Genomic DNA, 9,782 nt, shown 5'->3' with positions numbered 1-9,782 from the left:
AATCCTGAGCCTACTGAGGCCTGCATTGATCTAGGTGTCGTTTCAGAATGGTTTGTTACCTTCTCGAGTCTTTGGAGAAACTTGGGTGGTCGACTACTTTCGGGATTTTCTCCATTTGTTGTATGATGGCACTTACTGTGGTTTTAGATTGATAAATATCAACAAATTTAATTCTCATCTGCTCTTCAATTTCCTTAGATGAGTTTGCATAATGTGTTGTTTACCCTACTTCTTGTTGTAAGACAGGTTCTATTTAAATGGGTTCTTGATTCTACAGTTCAGGCAGATATTATGTTTGGGTGTGGCTGGCTAGATTGAATAAAAAATGTGACCGATTACCGGTTAATTCGTAACTTAATGAGGGGGGCAATTGTAGTTTTACACAGAGAAAACTACAATTGTCTTTTATTTCACTTAATTTCACTTAATAAAAGAATTTATCATTTGAAATCTGCATTTGTATTTACTCCTGTTATCATTGTCTGATATTGAAATTTATTTGATGATCTGAAACACAGGAAAACAGAAGAAACCTTGACTGAGATTCTGCAATGATCATTCACACCACTAGAGGGCATATTAGAGGCAGTTCTTGAGTGGAAACTATATCTTCTGGCTGTGATCATCTTTAATATGATTAAGTCTGTTACTACAACCACTTTATCAGGGGACCGTTTCATTTTCCATTATCTAAGCATAAACTAAATGACATAACACTCATTCAGGTCAAAGCCAACGAGATTCGGCTCAATCCCACTGGATCAGAAGATCCTATGAGGACTGCTGGCAGAATTTAAAGGCTAAAATGCAGTTAGGTTGAATTATAATTGTGATACCTAGAAAGAAAACGCCTATCCCAAAAGATTTGTTAGTACCATGATGTCGCAAAGTATTCAGAATTGACTGTACATGTTGCTAAATGTGGTGATTAGATAAACGCTATTCCTTCAAGAAAAGGAAAACCGAGGATGAGTTAGTTTGCTCTCATATATTGACCAACACTAAAAACCCAATTTAGGAAGACTTTACACAGAGCTCACAGACCTAACAAAATGTAACTTTGTGTTGTCTCAGAACCAAATTTTAAGCATGTACAGTGCAGATAATATATCATGTAGAAGTGTAACAATATATATATATATATATATATATATATATATATATATATATATATATATATATATATATATATATATATATATATATATTCCTTTATTTAATCAGGTAAACCCCGTTGAGATCTAGATCTCATTTTCAAGAGGGACCTGAGCAAAAAATTTGCAATACATAGCAACCTGGTTACAAGATAAAAACAATATAAAACCTCCATCTTTGTTAAATGCCAGACACATTCTCCATCTGCACTCTATATATCTAATGATGGTGCTTTGATAAAATAATGTTTTCAGTCATTAAAACTTATTTGAAGAATTATGAAAATGGGCTTTTCTGTCACTCCCAAATGTTTTAGTCAAGAATCAAAAAGTTAATGAAAAAAGAACCTGTTGGGAAAGCAGTTAAGAGGTTTATGGAGAAATTATTTTCACAAGGTTTATTTGGATAACTCCTTTCCCTTAACAATTCATACAAACATATTCTGCCCTTTGTATTTACTGTATGTACACTATCTTTGCCTATAGTTTTAGGATTATCTAAGTCTTTAAATCGGTAAGGAAGCAAATACTTTTCTAGATAATAAAACTTTCTTTACAGAGTAAAATAGCATTAGTAGTTTTGTTTATTTCTTTGAAGCACATTAGACCTTTCAAACAAGCTTAAAGACTTTGGTTAGTTCTCACTAAGTGCTGCAGAGCGTCTGGATTATGGGAGTCTCCTTTTTGACAGGAAGCTCTTACAGAGTCTCAACAACAGATCAAATGTCTGTGAAAATCTGTAACACTCTACACCGGTGTAAACAAGGGCACTTCCACTAACTCACAAGTTGCTGTGACTTGTTCATTAGCATGTTATGATCTGTAGAGAAGAGAGTTCATCTCTCTTTCTAAATGTGAATTTATTCTAATTACAGCAGTTCAAAGACGTGCCAGGTTTGTACTCTTCCTTGATCTCAGAACTTTATTTACCGAATGTGAACTGGCTTAATGAATCCATGCGTATGTGGTAACAGAGAGTTTTACAATATTTTTTGAGTGTGTACCATCCCCTCGAACTTCAAACGGCTAGTCCATGCAATAATAAGCGTCTGTATGACATTCACAGAGGTGCCAAAATGAAAACACACAGGTGTAATAAAGACATAACTGTACCTCATTCCACTCATGTTTTATTTGTCACATTACTTAGCCAGAAGACTGGACTTGACAGCAGGGAACAGTATATTCTGAACTTCAGGTGCACAGTAATTGATACTGTGTTATGTAAATTTTAGGCGCATGAGTGGAACAGTACCATTAGAAAGCTGCTGGAGTGAAATTAAACTTCAGGAAAAGAGTTTGCATTGGTGGACTAATGTACTAAAGATGCAAAACACATAATTAGCTGTGCTTGGAGGTATTGACTTGGGTTTGCTGCATTGCTCAGGGTCAACCCAGACACTGTACACTCTGCCCAAGGATGACTCCTGGTATGGTCTGGAGATGATGGATCTGGTACTGTTGTGTACCGTAGTTATAATGTATGAGGTCAGGTGTCCTGGCAGGATTTACTATGCAAGGCATGACCCAGAGCCCAGCAATACTTTTCACATGATTACCAAAGTGTATTGTGTCAACAAGTATGATTTAAAAACAAAGGTGGCTTGACTTTGCTTACATATGTCAGGGTTAAATAAATTCATCAAGGAGTCAGAGTGAAGTTCTCTGCTCACCCTCCTTCACTGCCGCACATACTCTGTCTCTGTCATGACCATGTAATCAGATCCAGCCCCTTCTGGATCTGGAGCACGACTCTTCAACTGTCATTGGCTGTTGTGCTAAAATTAGCATAATGGCCCCTGGGAAATGCATTCTGGGAATAAATTGCCTTCAGCTTTGGCCTTATAGAGCTGATGCCTTTCCTGATTTTCAGTTGCAGCGGTGAGGTCATTAATGTCTCGTGTCGGCAACTGAATATTTACAGTCATTTGCGCACAGCCAAATCCTCCTGCTTAATGTGGCTTTATAGAGGCGACTATTATGACTGCAATTAACCACCACAAAGTGTCTTATATTTTATTAGAGTAATGCCTTTCTCTAATAAAGGCATATGATACTGCATGTCCGGCTGTGGTAATAAATCATAGCCACATGGTTGCACCAGTTACGTCACACAACGTGATTGAGCACATGTTTCACTCACACCTTTAAGGGAGGCAGATGTCAGAGCAAATCTTTCGTTACAGGAAACGAATTTATAAATTTGTCCTAATAAACACAAAGAATGGAAAGAAAGAATTTTGAAGATAAATCATTTAAAGTTTTATTTTTTTTTTGTTTGTTTGTTTGTTTCTTCTACATAAGACTGTAGTCACACTGTTTCTTATCTTACCATGAATGTATGTTGGTGTACCAAATGAATTTCAGGACTTCAGGAAATTAAACATATTTTTTTGAACATCAAGTCCTGTCATGTCTACGATTCAATCAATTAAAATACATATTCAGATTGGGCCTGATTGTCAGATTACAAGTACTTTTTGAAAATAAAACGCCTTAAAGCAGATTTTAAACATACTTTTCACTAAACCCACATTTCTGTGCTACAGGTGTGCATTTTCTACTGGTCTGATGTGATATTCAAATTTGAAATGTCAGGTTTTCATTACCTGTATGTGGAAAATCATCTCAATTAACAGAAATAAAAGCTCTCAAACATCTGTCTTTCAAACATCTGTCTGGGTGTAATTAATGTTTCACTTAATGATAAAGTTACTGAAGTAAATTAGCTTTTCAGTAATAAGTCTGTATTCCATCTATATTGAGATGAAGTATACAAATTTTACAAGGGATGAAGCAACTTAGATTCTGCAATGTTGTGGCCCCTCTTTCTGGCACTTTTCCACTCAAAGCACCTTTACTCCAGAGCCACATCCAGAACATTCACACATTGGTAGACATCACAGGCTGAAGTGCCTTGTCTGAAGCCACATCGGTACACAGAAGTTGGTCTCAAAACTACAACTTTCTGATTACAACAGAGCGACTCTTCCCACTGAGCTCCAGTCGCTCCAGTAATGAGATGTAACAAAATAGGTCCGATTCCCCTGACATGCCAGCAACTCCAAGCATTCACCGTACCAAGATGAGTTTTCATTAGTTCATACAGAGCGTCTGCACAGTCTAGCATGTGCCAGTTCCTTCCAGTGACATTTGTGTGTCATTTATATATGGTGCCTATGTAAGGTGTGTAAAATACAGCATGAAATACACAGAAATGTTCTGCTGGAGAATTATTTACCTTAAGTCCATGCATCTTGTTATGGCACAAGCGGATATACAACATTATGACAAGGTGGGTACTGTTAAATGCACTGATGAAGTCAAGTGGTTAAAAGTTTTAGATAACATGCTCATTGACTGGATATAGCTACAAAAAAAATAATAAGTTAGTAATCCAAGCAATCAAGAATTATAGCACTAATCAGAACAATTGATACAATTTCTGCTGCTTATCTTGGCCGGATAAGCAGCAAAGATTGGCAAAATAAATAAAAAAATTAATTGATCTTTTTGTTTTGTTTGGTGCACAACTGAGTAGAAAAATAAAGAAAGAAACAAAGCCATGATTTGTGCTGGAAAGCTTTTTCTGAGGTGGAATCAGGTGAAATATGAGTTAAAGCCATTCACACAGCATGCACATGTCCAAGGCACTGTCTGCTTTGAACTGGGTGCATAATCTATATTCATGAAAGAGATCAAATTTATATGATATTTTGCTGCAGGCAACAAAGCGGCCTAAGTCATTCAGTTGTGTGATACAGAATTGCCCTTCATTTGATATGTAAAGGAGACATTACGTCCGTCCACCTGTTTGTTGTCCTCGATCGTTAATTGTTTAAGCCTTGATGAATCCTGAAAATTAATTCTCACAACCTTGTTCCAACCAGGTTGAACAGGAGAGAGAAGTTCAGTGGACACATGGCAACTTTATTACTGAAACACCCATTGTGCAACAACAGATTAAAAAATTATGCAAACTTTTAACCTCCGTTCTCCTTCTCCACGGATGTGGAGTCCAGCTAAAGTAACCCTATCCCTGCACAATCAGCCGCTCCAAGTGCCTCTGGTCTCATTGTACCCCGGACAGCTGCAGCTTTGTGTATGAAGAGCTTTGCACCCCCTCTCATGAGACAATTTATTCACAGCTGTACTGCGAGCGATTTAATTTTGGATGACACAGGTCACTGGAAAATATAAGGAGAAGCAAAATTCAGCTTAAATCCAGTGTACAGAAATCTGTAGCAGGTTGAAAATATATATATTTTTTAATCTGTAAAGGCTTATGCCTACAGGCAGATGAACTGACCAAGATTATAAAGTCATGAAAAGGTATCTGTTAATAGCAGGCAGAGCATAATTTACCATCAGACAAAAATAATCTAAGTAAATGCAAAAAGCAACTTTTTGCTTTGCTTCGTGCTTGACCAAATTTTTGGGAGAAAAACATTTTATCTGTCTGAAAACCAATAACAACAGTAGGCCAAAAGCAACATATTCTGCCACGACTGAAAGAATTTTCAGAAAAGATTAATCTCAAAAAACATTTTTAAGCTTTCTTTATAGAGATCTGGGACCAAATAGCAGTGTGTCAAAGTCTGAAGGTTTTTTAAAATGGTGTGTTGTATCAACACAAGAAAATATATTTCATATATATTTACATATAAATGGCAGATTTAACATACTGAGATATTATTCATTAACATTAACCATTTCCAAAGGAAATATAAGCTCGTGAATGGAGGGTGTCAGGAAAGTTTGTGGTTTTGACATAACAAAAGGTGCAACAAAGTTAAAGGCATCTGTTTCCTTTTGCAAGGTACTGAGTGTGTTCCTTGAATAAACATATCACGTATCTATTCACAGTAATCGAAATATGCATTTAGATAACTGTATAAATATTGTTCCATCCATCAATCCATCCACCCAGATCCAGTGAGAACCTTAGAGATCCCTCTATCTGGTGACATCTTTAGGAATCATTCTGAATCCCAAGGCATTCCCAGGTTCTTTGGGAAGAAAAACCTCCAAATATGGACCCTGGAGGCATTTTAATCAGATGTCCAAACCACTTCAACTAACTTATTTTCATGCGAGGAAGCAGCAGCTTGGATAACAGAGTTTCTAAAAGGCTCATTTGAGCCATTTGGTTTTTTTTGATCAACTACAAGCTGAGGGTCAGAAGGTAGACAGCCTGGTAAAATGAGAGCTTTGCTTTTTGCCTCAGTGGTTTTAATTTCTAGGAAAATGTTACAACCAGCGGAGAAAAAAAAACTTTTGTTGTAGAGTCAGACAGAAATAAAACTGAGGCTGCCAGGAATCTGGTCATGAGTTCAACAGAAGATCTCTAGCAAATACCTAGAAATCACATTATATATATTGTAATCTAAACCACCAACAAAGTGGTAGCCAGAGACTTTTTTTATAGGAGGCTGTTGCGTTTCGTTTTGAATTTCCCATAATGGAATCACCTCTATTGAAGCACACATCACGGTGTCCCCTCTTTCCCACTAACCCACATGGGATTACTGCGTCCAGATTTAGATGCCAACTCCCTTATTTCTGCCCTCTGCGCGTGCTGTAACCTGAAACTTGTCGACCTGAGCGAGTGTCCTCCAGTGGGCCATTCAGGTCCAGACTCAGACTAATCCCCACTGTGCTTATAGCGGTCCAGGTGTGCTCGTGTGTTGACTGACCGGAGCCACAGCACTGCTCCGGACGTTACATGTAACTAGAAAAGCAGAGAGGTTTCGGAGAAGACGATGAAAATGTATTAATTGAATTGGGAGTGGGAGGTGGTCTTTCTTGCAAGATCTATCAGTTTAAGATGACAAATACAAGAGCTGTCCCATTGCCTTGTAATATATATATATGTATATATATAAAAGCATTGAGCAAGAAGTCACACTGACCTTTAAAAGCACAGACTGGATTTTTCACAGCTCATATTTTTAGAAGTTAAAGTCCCAACCAACCTGCCTCTTACTTCCATCAACAATCTCAGCAGAGCTTTAAAGAATCTATAGCTGGATTTTCTGCAGATAGATTAACTTCACTAAAGGATCATTGTTACAAAATTTGTCTTATCCTTGGCTCTTCCTCCATTCTCTCTGTCCTTCTTCTCTGCCTGAAAAACAGAGCAAAAAGATACAGAGGAATTCCTGAATATCAGTAAAAGTGGGGAAATCAATATATTTTAAATATAAGTGCATTTAGACTCTCAGAATTGGAGAGTCTAAATGCACTTTAGACTCTCCAATTTGAATATTTAGAATGTGGCTATTTTATTCAAGGACATACAACTTGTACAACGTTTTCTTTTCAAACTGTAATCTGTAGCTCTTAATACCTGTAAATAAATTGTATGTCCAAATTGAATAAATACTTTAAGAAATTGCAAAACAAAGGGTTTCACAAGGCAACCAGAATGCAATCAAAACTGAGGAAGAACTCCAAACAGCAACAAAAATGTCTTTGGTTTAAATTTGAGTTCATAAAGGGAAGGTATAGAAGGTGTTTTATCCAGTGAGCAGAAGGAAGGCCACAAAAAAGCTATAAAAAAAGATTCTGCAATTAAGTCAAAGTGGCAAATGACTGCTTGTCACCAACATTTTGTTCAAAACATTAAACTCACAGCATCATTGAAGTTAGTTTTTAATTATTTCTGCTCTGTGAATTACCAGCACTGCTGCTCTGCTGCTCACTGGTGTCAGCAGCGCTCTCATTTTTTCCAAACAACTTTCCACCACAATACTTTATATTAGCAAAGGCATCCAGTGGTTTTGCAACTCTCACTTTTCTCCACATAAACAGTTCTTGTTTCATTTAAAGGTTTAACTAAACTGGAGTAATATACATGTTAAATAGATATTTTTAGACCACCATGTAAGAAACTAGTTCCAAAATAAAATTTTGTTTTTTGCTAAAAAGGTCACTTCAACCGAGCATTTTCTTACATCAGTAACTTTTTGCTTGCAAACAACACCTAGGGTCATCTGGTGTTGATGACCCTAGGGTCATTGCCAGACCACCTAGGGTCTGGCAATGATTAATTCCTCTCACAGGCTTCAAGACAGACCTGGTACCATTTAGATATGGTATCATATCTAAATGGTACCATTTTTATAGACTCTTATTTTATAAATACTGATCTGCTTTAAAGAACAGTGAAAAATTCTATTGTCAATTATGTTTCCTTGTTTTTGCATTTTTAAGTTTAAAATATCATTTGACCTCAAATGTTTGTTTGTTTGTTTGTTTGTTTGTTTGTTTTTAAGGACTTAGGGTAATTTAATTGTCCCTATTCGTATCAACTCTCACTTCACCAATTACATTATTTGCTCTTTGGCTTTTTAATCTGCCTGCATTGGAATGCATTTTTATTTCATACTTCAGGTTAAAACTGTTAAAGAGGATCAGGGCACAACATATTACTAACAATGTTAGCTTACTCGCTCAGGATACATATGAAACAGTTTAATCTGCCAAAGACAAGGGTTGACATGTGGGCTTCCATGGACTAATCATAAAACGTACAACAAACAAGTTAAATAAGGAAGGTATGAAACAATGCATATCGAACGTTGCTGCCTCAGTGGTGTGTGTTCGCTTGCATATGTCTGGCTGCTTTCCCGTCCCTGTTTTTGAAATGTTGTGTGCACAATGACCCCGTTGAAGGCAAGAAGCCAAAATACCTTCTTTTAATAACAGGGCCTATAAAAAGGGCTCAAAAACAAATATTAATGTAGTCAATAAAAACAAACCCTCTGCCTAAATGGTACATGACAAACCTGGTGCCAGTATGTGAAGGAGACATTTGATATTCGAATTTTAGTCACTCTGCTTGTTTAGAACTTTGTCAGATTGGCAATTTGACAAACCATAACGCTGGCTCTAAAGGACAACATGGTCAGACGAGGGTGTAGTCTGACTCTATGTTTAGCTAGAAGTGGCAATGTGTGAGACTTTCACTCTGGTATGTGACAAACAAACATTCCCGACAAGCAGAAGTTTGCATTTCTTTTGGTGAGCGCATTGCTGCCAAGTGCCATTGGAGACTCTGAAAGGTGCGTCAGGAATACCTGGGCATTGCCAAATAAGACACTGTACAACAGAACAGCTGCCTCAAGAACTTGCCCCACCAAAAGGTCCAGTGTCAGTCCGCTTCATCTTGTTTTTTCACCAGTCCTCAAGGTGAAAAAGCATTAGGCTGCAGCTACACAAAGATAGCATACTTGATTGTGAAGTGGATCACATTAAATCCACATTTCTCTACAACATTTTGGAAAAGTGTTGTAGATACTTTTGTAATCATCAACAAAAAAACAACAACATATCTATTAAAAAGAGATGCAAATAATGAAAAATCTGCTTTCACATGAATGTATGCCCTGGAACTAATATAAACTAATACTTTTCTTTCATTTCTGCACTTAATATCAGTTCTAGCATTTAGTTTCTTAGGGTACATACCAGCCATCAGTGATAGAAAATTATCATAGCTGTTAATACAGCTCAACTGTCCTAGTAGTTTTCACACTTACAGCGTAAAGATTGGAGCACTTTGCACATTGTACATGCAGTATGAGGGCAACTTATTTTTCCTCTGTTGTTAAAAGGACAGATTTA

Source organism: Xiphophorus hellerii, chromosome 16 (genome assembly GCF_003331165.1).
Source record: "Xiphophorus hellerii strain 12219 chromosome 16, Xiphophorus_hellerii-4.1, whole genome shotgun sequence".
Classification (NCBI taxonomy): Eukaryota; Metazoa; Chordata; class Actinopteri; order Cyprinodontiformes; family Poeciliidae; genus Xiphophorus; species Xiphophorus hellerii.
This window is presented reverse-complemented; position numbering follows the sequence as displayed.